The sequence below is a fragment of the Tiliqua scincoides genome, chromosome 6 (assembly GCF_035046505.1).
Source record: "Tiliqua scincoides isolate rTilSci1 chromosome 6, rTilSci1.hap2, whole genome shotgun sequence".
Lineage (NCBI taxonomy): Eukaryota > Metazoa > Chordata > Lepidosauria > Squamata > Scincidae > Tiliqua > Tiliqua scincoides.
The window spans coordinates 62806406-62820013 of NC_089826.1; the positions used below are offsets into that span (position 1 = coordinate 62806406).

The 13608-nt window shown below is 43.8% G+C and overlaps 1 pseudogene; it reads left to right on the plus strand.

Annotated features, from left to right (window-relative positions):
• The first annotated feature begins 5967 nt into the window (after nucleotides 1–5967).
• On the plus strand, nucleotides 5968–6084 carry LOC136656397 (5S ribosomal RNA; annotated as a pseudogene).
• Nucleotides 6085–13608: the final 7524 nt, after the last annotated feature.

A 13608-nucleotide genomic window follows, 5' to 3' on the forward strand; every position in this document is an offset into this window, starting at 1 on the left:
AAGTGCTTTGGGACACTGGAGCAGGTAAGCCCAGCACAGATGGAGGGCAGAATGCATTAGAGATTGGGCAGCAGATGGGTAGATTGGGCCCAGGAACAGGTGGGATAAGTAGCAGCAGTGCATGCCGAATCCCAAGCCCCTTCCTGGACCTGATCTGTCTGTGTGGGAAATGCAGAAATGCAGCAGCAATATTACTGGCATAGGTCCAAGCTGCCGCATAGTGGTTGCTGGGTCTTATCCTGGGGTAAGGGAACAAATGTCCCTCTTACTCCAAGAAGACCTCCAGCAGTGGAAAATCCCTTACAGGACGCAGTGGAAGAGGTAGCAGCACCACTGTATCGTCATTAGGGGATTTAGGTAGGATGAGAGGCTGGGCTACGTGGAGAATCATAGCTATTGCACTAATTCTCCAGTGAACATATTCTCCAGTATGTACAGCAAAAATCCATGTCCATTAAAGACAACATGCTGTAGCCGAATTTTGGGGTTGTAGGACTGTTGTTAAGGAGACAGCACCACCTGTTGAAAATTCCCCAGAAGCATGGTCTGAAGTGCTGAAATAGTTTCAGGACTCTCGTATCCCTCAGACTTGCTCAAAACCTATGCTCCAATGGCTCTGGTGTCCAATCAGAAGTATCAAACCTTCCTAGCTCTTTTGAAATATTACACGAAAAATATTTTCAATTAGAGGTGACTGCTGTGTTTTTCCCTTCAGGAGGGAAACATGATTTCCAAGAACTGTCAATAGAGCACACCTTAATGAGATAACCTTTCTACTCAGTCACTGAAAGAAAAGAAAAATGAAGCATGATGAGTTTTTAAAAAAAAAATAAAACAACATGAAGTAATTTCTACCTATTATTTTAATGGAAATGTTTCGCAGTTTCTAATGTGAAGTCTGTGGGTGGCACTTCATCGAAAAGTAATCTAAATAGTCTTATAGTAAAAAGAACACTTTGTAAATTTTAAAAGTACTTTGCATGTATAAAACCAGAATTACTCACACACCCCAGGTGCCAGATGATATTTATGTTCATAGCATTTTCAGGCAAAACCCAGGAAAAAAAAAAATGTCCTGTGGTGAGGGGCAGTAGTGGAGAATCAGGAGGATGGAGCTGTAAGTGCCGCACAACTCCAAAACTCACCGTGTAAGCTGTCCTTCCCCCTCACTTTCAGGGGCATTCCAAGGAGTGAAAGCAATGCAGAGGTGACCCCCCCCCCCATGTTGCTTTTGTCCTGGACAGGCTTCAAGAGCGAGAGGGAGGGGCAGCTTACATGCCAAGTTTCAAAGCTATGCACAGCTCCACCCCTCTCTGGCTCTGCTAATGGGTGAGGGTTAAAATTCCTGGAGATCTGGCTGTGGCCTGGGCTAAGTCTCAAAAGACTCACATCAAAGTTGTGCATCACTTTACCTGAATTCAGACCTGCATCATCAAAGAGGAATAGAACCTGATGTACAGTAGGCAGAAGCTATTGCTCTATGGACCAGGCCAGAGAAAGAGGGCAATATTTCGATACTGGCATTAGGGCTAGCCAACCCAGAGGCTTCATGTTGTCTTCCCATTCCAGGAGCCAATGTTATATACCTGTATCCTCTTCTGTGCCTTGACACCCACAGTCCTCAGCAAGTCCAGCCCATTTCTTCCCAAACTTTCTGAGTTGGTTTCTAATAATCTAACACAAATGGATAAAATAAAAAACAGAAAAATAGATTCAAAATATATTCCAGATAGTTATAAAATTAGAGTGCATACTTATTCATGATTGCTCAGAACTAAATACCACTGCGTTCAGTAGGACAGGCAGCACAATCATATTTAGCACTGGCACAGTGGGACTGCACCACCCACCCTATACACAGTGCTGAAATTGAGCAGGCTGGAGGTCTCTCCTGTGTCGAGTCCCAGCCTGCCCAATAGAGCTACTCAGATCTGTACCAGCAAAATTGCTAGCGCACATTCAAGTACCCCATGTAGAGCTTTCAGGCTGGGGCGGGGGTGGAATTGGATTCGACAGAGGCCTCCTCTGCTATCCCCGCCATCCCCCTGAGCCTGAACCATCCTGCTCAATTCCCCGAAACACCCCTCCCACCTTTGTTCCACCCTCTCCTCACCGAGTAGCTCTTACCTGGTCTGGTGGCTGTAGCTTTGGATTCAGTCAGGATGGTAAAGGCTTTCCTGCCAGTACTGCACATGGGTGACACCTAGCACCAGTGCTTGGCAAAAATACAATTGGGCCATTAGTCTCAGAAACATATGCATAGGACTGTAGGCTTAGTGTCTTTCATGAGCGACCTACTGTCTCTCAAACAAGACTTGGGAAAGATAATGGCCTAGATATTAACATATGCCCCTAGACAAATTTCTCAGTTTTCTTCCTGTTGTGCCAGATTCTAAGGTGCTTTAGTACCTGTGCCAGATGCCAGGTGCCAATCTGTGCCAAAGGTGTCTTAGCACACATAAGCACTCCTGCTGATACACTGCTTCTGCTATTGGAGAAGTTCTGGAGCTCCTCTCTGCCCCTCAATGACACCCCTGAGCCCTGGATTGCTTAACACCCACCCTAAGAAATTAGGATAGGGCAGGCTACAAATCCATATAGCCAGGGCTGACCCATTCATGAAGTCAACTGTTGCCTCAGGCAGCAGAATGACAGCAGGCTCCTGGAGCCTGCTTCCACCTCCTCATTTCTGCCATTCTCCTTCTGCAACCTGGAATTGAAAAGGAAGAGCGGAACATAATGGAAGAGGAACTGGACACAATGACAATAGTAGGCAAGAGTCCAGTGCACTAATCTACCACTCTCCCTCCCTCGTCTATTCCCTCTACCTTTCCAAATCCAGGGAAAAGGAGAATAGTGGTAGAGAAGGTGCACAACTGGGTAAGGGGGGGGCAGAGTTTGTCTTGGGCCAGACTGCAAAGAGCATATATTAAGACATATCTTTGGGACTCAGAAGCTGCTCTACAACATCCTTTTCGTACTCCGAGGTTCTTTGCAAGGCTGCCTCCGGTTGCTGCTACTTTTCTTACTGCAGAGTGACGAGTTAGAAAAAGGTGACACAAAGAACACACAGCTTGCACAGAATTTTTTTGCTTTAATTATCACCCTCCTGCCACTTTGAAATAGTAATGATCTCTCTCCCATCTCTCTAGCATTTAGATTGCATCTAATGGCAGATGTAATGGTGTGTAAATGTAGCGCTGAGCTGCCCTACAGAAAGCCACATGCTGGCATGTGTTAATGAGAAAGGGTGATGCTTAGGAAACCACTCCTTGCCATTACAGTTACTATTAGGGAGATAAAATCTGTGCCGTTTTTCTTGCTGCCATCTTTATCACAGGCTGCTTCTACCTTTTACATCAGTTCCTTTAAAGCATGCCACTGCCTCAACCTCCCCAGCATACTCTAATTAGGCTGGCTAGCCATTTTTCTTTACGTCTGCTGGCCATTTTCTCTGATTTGTAAGAAACCTGCAAAGGGATTTTGTGAAATACACAATATTCAGAGAGTAATGGATCATACTGTTACTCCACAGAGAAGAAGCAGAGCATGGATAACCTGATCCACAAATCATTTGTTGGCCCTCCTGTGTGTGCCATCATTTACGGGTACACTATTTGTGGCGACTCATGGGAAAGCCTTCTCCATGCTGGTGCCCACCATAAGAACACCCCCCCACACACACACCACTGAGGATATTTGTAGAGCCTCCACCCCGTCTGTTTTCCATATGAACATGAAAACATTTGGATTTCATCAAACTTGTAAGTCCTTTCCTAATTTGTTTAGTTGGTGGCTGTGTCTTGCTTCATTCATGTATTGGTACTGGAGTTGTTATTGTTTTGTATTCGTTTTGTGAACTGTGTTGAGTTTCCTTAGCTGGGGAGAAAAGAGGCACAGAATTATTTTTTATAAACAAAAAAAAAACAGAAATAAAATGGAAGCTGCTTAAAATCGCTTGGCAGCAATCCAAAGGGAATCCTGTTGGGACCACTCCACTAAGTTCAGAGAATCCTCTTATTTAAGATAGTAGTTGGCCCACTGCATCGAATAGAATAAACTTTATTGGCATATGAACAATCACAGCAGTATCGGCCTGCAGAAAATCACCACAAACATACAGCAGATACCAGCAGATATGTCAGCAATAGGATTATTTAAACCATGAGATTTGTTCTTGACAAGACAAACTGAAAGATGAATTTGACCTGGGAAGGCTAGGTACATAGCTACATATTTTCCTAGTCAGCGAGCTCAAGTTTTAAAAATACTAGGCACCCGACACTAACCACTAACCTACATTTTTCAGAACCCAGGGAACAAAATGTCAAGTGTGACATACACAATATTTGTCTACCACTTTCCAAGCGTGCAAAGCCCTTGATGTGCATTACCTTGCTAATCACTGCAGCAACCCTCAAGCTATAATAGCGCAGTCCTAACCAACTTTCCAGCACCAATGCAGCCTCAAAATAAGGGAATAAACTTTCCCACACCTTGAGGAGGTCTCCGTGACTGCATGACAGAATGCGGCTCATTAATACAGCTGCATCAATGCTGAAAAGTTGGTTAGGACTGGGCTGTAAGTCATTAAAAGAAAGAAAGAAAGAAAGAAAGAAAGAAAGAAAGAAAGAAAGAAAGAAAGAAAGAAAGAAAGAAAGAAAGAAAGAAAGAAAGAAAGAAAGAAAGAAAGAAAGAAAGAAAGAAAGAAAATACTATGATACCATATTGCAGTTAGGACTGAGAAGCAGTGGGTAGCCTAAGACCACCCCATAAGCTCCTAATACGGATAAGATTCAAACCAGGGCTAGGCTAATTTGAATCTCAAACTCTTAACTGCTCTGCTATACTAGCTAGCTATGGGACTTGGGAAGAGATGTCATAAGCAAACTAGTCCAAAACCAACTCACGGATTAGCACAGCCCTCTAGGAGCCCTCTAGGAAGAAACCATGGAAGGGCAGCATCTTGGAAGAAACCATGTCAATCTTGTGATTCTTGTGTCTGTTGCCTACAGGTGTTTTTGAGATGGTTTTTGAGATGGAATATTCAGGTACATATTGGAGACACAACTGAGCCACTCCAGCAACAGGAGAATGGTCTTTTAGACATTAATCAGCAACAGGCAAGTATGAACTCCAAGCAATTCCTCTAGACGTCTTCCTGCTTTAATGTGAGAACTTTCATTATGAAACATGATGAATCTGTCACCTTGCTGCTGGGTTGTCAGCTCCTCCAACCCTGTTGAGGCCAAAATGTGTCAAATGGGCAGATTACTCTGCAAGAGACGGACAGAACCAGCCAAAGGATGGGCAAATTAAACTCCAGCCTTGTCAAAAAAAATTCTCCTGGCCACATCATATGCCTGATGTACAAGCTGGCCTTCCTTTCAGCATTTCTACATGGGTACAATTTTCCTGTCAAGAACGGAACTTGAAATGTCTCAGGGAATCATCACCTGGACTGACACCGCAAACTGGCTTTGGGCATTACAAAGTTGTCAACACCTAACAAATACACAGGACAGCAGGTATCAGTGTTCAGAACTGAAAGAAAAGTTTCAGTGAATCTGTCCAAAAAATTAGTGGGAAAAGCCAGCTCATAGCACCTTTTGGCTAACATAGTTATTTTTAATACTAAGAGCCCAATCCTATGTACCCCCAGCTCTGGGTGTCACAAATGTGCCGTAAAGCATGTTTGCAGCACCCTTCAAGGAAGCAGTGCTGGCCGGGAGGCCCTGTGCTACCCCTCCCACAAGTGCCGTGGAGGAAGCCTCAGCCACCAGCATAGCAAAGGTAAGTGCGAGTGGCACAGGGGTGTGGGGAGGGTGGCAGGAGGAGGTGTTTCTGGGTGAGCGAGAGTAGAATGGGGAGGGGTCAGCTCAGGAGGGGATCCTGCGCTCTGTGTTGGGCTTGGAAGCCTGAAATGGAGCTTCTCAAGTCTGTGCTAGCAATTTAGTAGGTGCAGACTCAAGCAACTGTTACCCTGCACATGCCTGATCTCGTCTGATCTCGGAAGCTAAGCAGGGTCAGGCCTGGTTAGTACTTGGATGGGAGACCACTTGGGAATACCAGGTGCTGTAGGCTTATACCAGAGTCTTTCGAGACTGAAGGTTGCCAACCAGACTCAAGTAGCCTCATTGCAGGGGCTGGAGCTTTACTTGGGGAAAGGGACAAATGTCCCCTTCCTCCAAGGAGACCTCCAGTGACTTTCTTGCCCCACAGGATACAGCAGCGGCTATTTCGGCATCGCTGTAACCTGCAGTGCTGGGAAGCTTAGGATTGGGCTGCCCAACAGATATATGAGAGCCATACAAGAAGGCAGTATTCCTCTCTATAAAGCTTACAGCTTTAAGGGAAAAAACCAGGTTCTGTACCTAAAAAATATAATTTCTTCTGTCAGGATATATAGGAGCATCTGTTTTTTAAACCTATCAGACCCCTTTGAAGTGATTGTCCTCTTATATTTATCAGGGAGAAAACAATTGTCCATATTCAGCCCAACACAGTGTCTGTTTGCTGGTATTTTCTGTGATGTTTCTTTTTAGTTTGTGAGCACCTTTGGGCAGAGAATTATTTTTACTTCATTTTCTTTTGCTCCATAAATAACCATGAGAATTTGTTTTGCTGAAAATAAATATTCTGAACTTTATATTATTGCTAATAGAATCCTTAATACAAATATTCTTACAGCCCAATCCTATCCAACACAGGATCTTGTGGTCCACTGTTGTAAGTCCATTTAAGATGACACCAAAGACACTAGGCACTCCAGAGCCACTGGTATGGGCGGAACAGGGCAGTGATGTGGGCAGGGAGAATAAAGCAGGAGTGGGAGGGGGTGAGTTTGGCAGCGGAAGTGCACGCTGAAGAGCCTGGCTGCCTTCCCAGGCATGATCCACCTTCCCAGAGCAACACAGACTTGTGCTAGCTATAGAACTGGTGCAGGTCCAAGTTGACCCACTGGACATATAGGAGCTTACTCTTGGGGCAAGTTATCTTGCCCCAAAGTGGCCTCCTGAGGCCAAAACTACCCGTGGGATTCAGCAGAGGCCTGAATGGTGCTACTGCATCACCACGTAGAGAGTTGCAATGCCCATCTCCTATTAATGCACAAAGGCGCTGGTTCGCACAGTACTCCTGCTAGATTCTTGTCTAGCAGATATTTCAGACTGCCTTTTGCTTTGCAGTGCATTTTCAGCTTCAGTTTCATCATTTGCCTTTTTGTTGTTAAATTTGTTGCTGTTGTGGGAATCCGTTTCAAAAGGTCATCATTTTGCATCCATTTGACTTGGTATTCAGACTACATGAAGTGATGCAGTAAAAAATGAGCATCCAAAGCAATCCTTTTGACATACTTGTTAATTCTACTTTCCCACTGAACCGTCTCAGTTTTATCTCTCATTTCTGATATAAACACTTCCTTAACTGTTCTGATTTTGGTTTTATACAAGTGGGGTAAGAAGGTAAATCATGATTCCCTGGCCAGTTTACTACCTAGCACTTGCTGGTTGTTGAATTCTTGCAAAAATTCCCATCCCCTACTGTAACTAAGCTTAAGACTATATCACTTCAATCACCTTCTTTCCCTCCCTGTCCCTCCTCCTGCTGATCCATTTCTGTCCCCTTCCTCTGCTGTATCCCTTGTGTCATTCCAGCTTGTAAACTCCTTAGGGCAGAGACATATCCATTCCTTGTTTGTAAAGTACCAGACACATTAACGGCACCATCATTGTGAATGCTGGACTATGAGGATACCAACAAGGTATCTGTTATTTCATGTAACAAGAGTGTGTAGTCTTGAGTAGGATTAGAAAAGCGTAATTGCTATACTTTTTAATTCCAGAGTGCTTTCAGAAAGTGCAAAGCACTTCACATATGCTTTCTTGGCATATATCTCATAGCAACCCTGTAAGTAAGGTATTATTTTCCTCATATTGCAGCAGGAAGGATCTGAGACTGAGTGACTTACCTAAGGCCACCGGGTGAGTTGATGGTAGAGCTGTGTTTATGAACCAGGGGAGTCCTTGCTCACAGCTGAGTCTTGCAGCCACTATGGCACACCGGCTCAGTGGATAGGGTCGCTTATAATTTTAAAAAGTAGATCTAATTTAATTCAATTAACTAGATCTAATTTTAAAAAATAGATCTAGCAAGATTGCCATCAACCCAACTCTACAGGTTAGGATTGTGGGATTTTATTTTGAATTTACATGAACTTCTTAGATTTTTCTGTCTGATGTCATTGTTAAAAAGTGGGGGGGGAGGGGTTACAAAATTTGGAACCTGTTGTGTGCAAGCTTCTTTGTTCCTTGGAGTTCATCCTTCCAGATAAATAAGTTACCAATAAAACAAGGGTTAGACTTTGGTCAGATGTCTCTCGGTCAGACACTATGAGACTTCTTTTCTCACAGCAAGAGAAAAGAAAAAAAACTGCTTTCAGATTGAAAAAAAGAAACAAGTTTTCAGGAAAGGTAATATAACACCCAGTCCTATGCAGGGACAGGGCTTTGGATGCAGGACTGCCCCAGCATCCCAGATCAGCCCCAATAACAACATACTATGCTATGCACCAACTGGTTAATCTTAGTTTCAGGAGGAAGTAACAGATTGGATTGGGGGGTGTGGTTTTCTTCCATAATTCCATTTTTAGTTCTTTAGTTGCAATTCATCTGAGCTGTTAAGACACCATGCTAACACTTGAACATAAATATTTCTCTGTAACACTTGGGACCTCTGGGTGAGGTTTACCCAAAACAAGGTATCAAGTGTGGTTATCCATGTTGCTTTCTTTCAATTTAACAGGCGTCTTTGTTTGCAACAGAAACTGTTAAACTATCTGGAGAATTTTCCCGCTCCTGCCAAAATATTTTGGCAGGCAGACCAGGCATCTACACAACAACAAATGAAATATGTTTTGAGGATATTCATATATTGAGAGCTATCTGTTAAACTGATGATTAGTTAACTATGGAAAGGAGCCGTTTAATTAATTTTATGAAATGAAGCATTTCTGGAAACACTTGTCTTTGTTACATGAAACATTCTGTCTCACAGCTTGATCGTAACATTTTAGTGCTGCAGTTCTGGAGCACCTAGATTTGGCCAAGAGATCCTGGGTTCCATTGAGGAACATAGAGCTTTGCACTGTGTTTCACGAAATCCAGATTCTGCACCCAACAGATATATGCATCAGACGTGGTGCACTGATCATTTCTTGAAGTGGCACAGCCACCGATAGCTTCCTCATTCTCAGTAGAAGCACTGGAGAACCTCACCAAGCTCAGGTTCAGTGCTGGGCTTCTACAAGAACACAAAGTTTGTTATGATAATTTGGGGTTCCTGTAAAAACCCATCTCAGACAAGAAGCCAACCTTTATGAAGGCACCCAAATCCTTCTCCCACTTGGATCAAAATCTGAGAGAGTTCTGAGTTGGAATGTGGTGAAGAAAACTGCTTAGGATCAGGAAAAGGAGGGAGGAATGAAAAAAGAAATTATTTTCGCTATCGTTCCCCCACTACCAGTGCCACTTGTTCATAGGTACCCCACTACTACTAAGTAGGTATCCTACTTGCTGTTGGCAAGAAAGGTTCTTACATAGATTTAGGCTGCACACTTACCTGGGAGTTCACTTACCATTGAACTCAACTGAAGTTCCTTCTGAGCAGACAAGTATAGAATTGCACTGTAAGTCCCATTGAATTAAATCAGACTTCCTTCTGAGTAGATATGCAAAGGCTTGCATTGTAAGTTAAGTTTACAGAGAGAGAGAGAGAGAGAGAGAGAGAGAGAGAGAGAGAGAGAGAGAGAGAGAGAGAGAGAGAGAATATAAAGCACATTATTAATCAGGACATATTTTTAACCACTTTAAAGCAAAGGGTCTTTGTTTTCATAGACCAGTGATTCCTTGAATTTTTTTCCCCCTACATCCGAGATAATGTCAAGGCTTCACTTTGCTCATTGCTGATGTGTGGCCTACCCAGCACCAAACTCATAAATCTTTCAGGGCATATTCACACTCCTCCTCCCTCTGTTTCTCTTGATGTAGTTGGATGCAATCTAGGGTGTAATGGCTGTCTTCGTTCCACATCCGGAATTCATAGACAAGTTAAAAACTGGAGAAAAGCACCAAGGCCAGATGAATAATAGCAGTGGACTCCCATGGGAATCGCAATCGCAAGCAGAAAGGACTCCACGGGGAATTTGAGGAACAGCCGAATAGATTTGGTTTGAAACTAAATGCGTGCTTTGTGCATACCAATAAAGATCAGGGATAAGGAGCACCATAAACTTTTATGACAAAGAACCTGAATGAATAAAAGAAGCCTAGATATGTTAGGCCATAAATACTTGCCCAAACTATCCAGAGGCCATACAGAGTGAAGGCATCAGATTGCTGGTGTCCTGCATTAAGGCCTTACCTGCCCCCTCATTGTGTATTGGGCACAATCACTGCCACCAATACTGAAGATTCTGGGGTAGGCTTGATCAAGTGGGCCTCTGATGGGTCCCGGCTCTCAACCACTGCTAACCTGGACCATCCCCGATGCCACCTTTGGCCATACAGAGCCATACATATAGGACTCCACGTGGGATCCCTGTGTGGAAGGAGAATCTTGTTCACAAAGGGATACTGTGCATACGTTCCCCTAGGAAAATCCAGTAACCAGGGCTGAGCACACCTCGCCATTTTATTTTTAAAGTTGAAATCCCAGGGATCCGCTACTTGAATGGGGAACCGGGGCTAATTTCAGACTTCCTCCACCAACATCCCATTTCCCAAGAAACTAATGATTGGTGGGATTTCAGCTTTTAAAGGACTAATATGAAGTCACAGTTATTCCACATTCATACTGTTGTATTAAAGTCTTATGACCCAATTCTATCCTTCCCCCATCCCCACTGGTGCAGCCATGCAAAAAAAAAGCATGCAGGGAGGGGGTGGAGAGGGAGGCTTCAGAAGGGAAAGAGGATTTAAGAGATATTTCAGCCCCCCCCCCCAAAAAAAATTTTCAGCTTTCTTGAAAAAGAAACGAGCCTTCAGTCCTTACACTTATGAACATACAAGGAGAAATGTATTTATTGCTCACTAAGAAATAAACTTGTTTCTATCATCCATGATTCTAGCTAATTAATACAAAGCTACTAAGATGATTGGCAAATACTTTGCTCTTTTTAAAAATATGTATATTAAACAAGGGGCATGATCCAATGAAATTTAAACATATGCAGCTTCACTCATTTCAGTATGAAAAAATGACACACATTTAACACTCCCATTGAATTCAATGGGGCTTAAACACAACCTTGACAGGTAAAAACCCTTAATTTAAAAAAAATTAATGAATTCAACAGCTTTAATTGCTCTAAATTTGCTATTAAAGCTTCAATTGCTTTGATTTAAATGTTCTTGAGTTCCAGGTTTTTCATTGCTTTGTCATTTTGAGCCCTCCCCTTCCCCTCCATTTCCCCAAAAAGTCTGACCATTTGTCTGGCTGGCCAGGATCAGATGTGAATGAGCCATCACAACAGCACTTCAGTTCAGTTGCCAACATTCAAATTGAAAATAGAAACCCATCTGGCTAGTTTAAAGACCAGCTGCTGTCTTCTATGGAAGGCATAATGAGTCTATGATCACACCTTGACTTGCTTCAGATTCCCCAGCATGATGGATCAGGGTCAACATTTGCAGCCAAGTGGGCATAGAGACAGGTACAAGGTCAGGACACTGATTCCACTCTTCCACCAATCTGCTCTTCCACTGCTCCTCCATCTGCTTCTCTTGTCTGCTTGGGGGAAATCAGAGTCCAGAAAGCAGAAGGATAGATGAGAAGATTGGTAGAAGACTATAATGAGAGACACTGGCTGCATCCTGTTTCAGTGCTTTGGAGCTTTTAAGGCCACAAATATGATCTCCTTTCATCTCTGAACATAAGAATTGAAATGACAGTGTATGCAAGTAGCCTAGCCACTTGTCCGTCTAAATTGAAGGAAAAGAATAAACTCTTGCATAGCATCTCTGACTGGTCACTGGAGACAATTCTTATCAGGGGTATCCAGGTAATAGGCTGTTCTAAGTCTTAGATCTTAGTTCTGCACACTGAAGTTCAGTGTGCAGGAAGCTGTTCTGTAACTCAGAGAGACAAAAGGCACACACCCATAAAGATGAAAGGAAATTTCAGAGCAGTGTCCCCATCAACTATCATAAAGGAATATCATTACTGCAGATCTTCTTCTTCGATTGCCTTCACAAACATCTTTCCTTTGGAACCTTGGGCAGCAAAGTACATGCCATTATGTCTTGAAACCATCTTGGCTTTAACAGCAGCAACGTTTATTCAACATTCTAGCATTTACTATCTAAAACAATCTGGTATGAAATTCAGTGTCTTCTCCATTAGCCTGAGAAAATGCAGTCCTAGATTGTTCTATATACAGTGAACCCTAGATTTCACTGACTAAGGCTGCAATCCTAACCACACTTTCCTGAGAGTAAGCCCCATTGAACAAAATAGGACTTACTTCTGAGTATAGACCTGGTTAGGATTGTGCCCTAATAGGGGTGAGAGGGTCTCCATTAATGCCAAAAGTAAATTAAATCAGGAAACCTGTTAGTCCAGGAGGGACTACCTTAGAAAGTTCCTTTGGTAGTTGCCTCTCCACTCCCTGTCAGAATGCCCTGAGAAGTAGAGGAACATCCCCATTTCTAGAGTGCCTGATGGAGAATGGAGCAGCAGCGCCAAGAGAGCTGTTCTATGGGGGGATATGTGTGGGATGGGGCTGGGGGGGTAGGCCTGTCTGCCTTCAAGAGCTCCCTTGATGCTGGTGCTAGTGCTTCTGCTCTCCTTTCTGCCCTAGATCAGGGTGCTCGGGGAATAGAGATGTTTCTCCATTCCTCTGACCACTCCAGGAACGAAGATTCCTCAGGAAGTAGAGAGTCATCTCCATTCCCAGAGTGGCCTGGTGGAGGGCGGGGGGGTGGGGGGGCAGAGCATCGGCACCAAAGGATCCCTCAAATTTAGGTGTTAAAGAGTGAGTTCGTGTGAGTGAAGAAAGGCATAGAGATAACAGCTCAACACATCTATTTCATCTTCAGAACATAACCCAGCAATGAAAACACAAGGCAAATACCCCTGGCTTTATACCCCTTAGCTCTGCCCAGATTCCCCATGATTGGTGCTGCTGAAACACTAAACTAGAGGGCCAAATGGACATTAGCATTTCGATCCACCACCTGATTGGCCAGTCATAAGACTGGGCCAATCGGTTATGCAGGATTCCGATCCTGCATAACTTGCATACATAGTAGGTATGCCTACTCAAACCCCTTCTGGCATTTATAAGATTTAGGGCCTAATTTTACCCCCCCCCCCCGTCAGTTCATAGCATGCATGCTGTGTGCTATGGACAGGGGTGGGGGGTGACCACACAGCCTGGGAGAGCTAAGTAAAAATCTTTGTTACTTGCCTCCCTGTAGGCTGCCTGGCCTCCATTGGGCCTTCTTGGACCTACACCAATTATTCTGCTGGCATAAGTTTGAGGAAACTCAAGGGGGTGGTTCAGGGCAGGGAAAGGGGAACAGGATTTCTGCATGCATGCCTTCCACTGAG